Genomic DNA, 2052 nt, shown 5'->3' with positions numbered 1-2052 from the left:
TTAGGGGTCGTGTCCTACACTCAACGTGTGCTCTGATACCATCTTGTAGCGACCCGACCTCAGATGGTCAAGTCTCTGTGCTTCAGTGTCATCCCTAGATCGGTAATGCTGACACACACAGTACTCGAAGGATTTATAACAGAGTAGCAATCACACACTTATTACATCGAATGTCTCCAAAGAGAACTTATTACAAGAATATGGCTTAAGGCCATCTAATACGATAACAGCGGAAGGCTTGGAAGATAAGGTGAGTCCATCAACTCCAACAGCATAGCTGAGCTGGACGGCAACGACCTAACGAACCTTACTCCTCATCTGTAAAGTCTGCAACATAATACGTTGCAGCCCGAAAACGGGTCAGCACATGGAATATGCTGGCAATATAACACAGTAGGGCAGAAACAGAATAATGCTATCACTACATGCATATATGGCTGGTGGAAAGCCGTATGGTTATAGTTTTTGCGAAAAGCCAAATTTTCCCTACAACAAAGGAATAGATTTTAATTTTACTATCATGGTGGTTGAAACATCATTGAGAAGGTACCCCCAACTCAATCCCAATTAAAGTGATTAACATCCCAATAGTATTAATTAAACATGGTGAGATACATGTCATAACCCAAGTACTAGATACTCAAGAATTGTCCATAACCGGGGACACGACTAACCATGATTAGATTGTACACTCTGCAGAGATTTGCGCACTTTTCCCCACAAGACTCGATCGCCTCCATTGGATTTCTCGCACTACATGGTGTTTGAGAAACGGATGACCGAGACACAGTCTTTCAGAAACGTTAACTCTCTACTCCGGGTAGACCATACCAAACCTACAAAACCCACTACCTGCTGATCTACCTCTTCAAGAGCTTCACGTAACTTACTCAACTATGCTAGAGCCCATAATAGCTTGTGGCTGCACACGGAAGTTTCTAGCATGAATCATCTCAGTTCCCTTTGAGCCTGGGTGTCGGTCCATAGGAAGATCACACGGGTACCCCGAGATTTCCAAAAAAATACAGACAACACTGGGTTCCCCAGGTGCCTCAATCCACCCAGTTGTTTGATTAAGTTGCCACCTTAAGTTGAACCATTAATTAACAATCTCACATTTGACATGAATTTCACTCAAACCCAAACCACGTCTACGAGCATAGCATAGCAGTATAAGCAATACATAGAAGTAACTCCCAAGGGTTTGAATATAACAGGGCAATAGGTTCTACCTCAGCAACTACTTCCCAACCCACAAGTTAATGACATCCTAATCATGCAATGTTTGAGGATTGGAACTAATGCATAAAAACTGGGTAATAATGGGATATTATCAAAGTGTTACTTGCCTTGCTGATGATCCGCGAATCCTAGAGACTAGTAGTAACACGCTTCGCACTTCGAGAATTCTATCGCAAGCAAACAATAACATACATAAGTGACAAGCAACGGTGCACAAGCAAAACTCAAATAAGAGAGGTTGACCAGAAAGTTCAACTTAAGAACTTCGGTACACAAAAAGAATCAAATCAAACGGAGCAACGAAATTCAGACGGCGAAAGAAAGAAGCTTTGTTTACTAATCTGAAACTAGGTCAAATTTTACAGTAGATAAAATTTGTTTGAGTTGGTTAAACGGAAAGAGGGTTTTGGGACGAAACTCTAGGCGCTTGAATCGCCTGATTCCGATAAACGAGCGAAAAGATAAACAGAATCTAAGATCGGATCAGAAATCGTGATCAGAGAAAATCGTGGAATAAATCCGATAAAAGAAAACTCACGAACAGACTAACGAACGAGCGTTCATTAGTTGTAACTAACGGGTGAGGAACCGTTCATTAAAACGAACATTCGGATGAATGTCCGCTAACTAGAAGAACCGAGAAAAAAACCGGCGAATCCAAAAAAATGGATCTAGGGTTTCTAAAAAACCGAACGGTCTTTATAAAAAAACCAGCGGCGGGGTGCGGCGGCTACCTCCGGCGAGAGGTCCGGCGAGGCGAGGCGGGCGGCGGCTTGCGGGGCGGCAGCGCTCGGCGGCGGCGCGAGCTGC

The sequence above is a fragment of the Triticum aestivum genome, chromosome 4A (assembly GCF_018294505.1).
Source record: "Triticum aestivum cultivar Chinese Spring chromosome 4A, IWGSC CS RefSeq v2.1, whole genome shotgun sequence".
NCBI classification, from domain to species: domain Eukaryota; kingdom Viridiplantae; phylum Streptophyta; class Magnoliopsida; order Poales; family Poaceae; genus Triticum; species Triticum aestivum.
Note: the sequence above shows the minus strand (reverse complement) of the source record.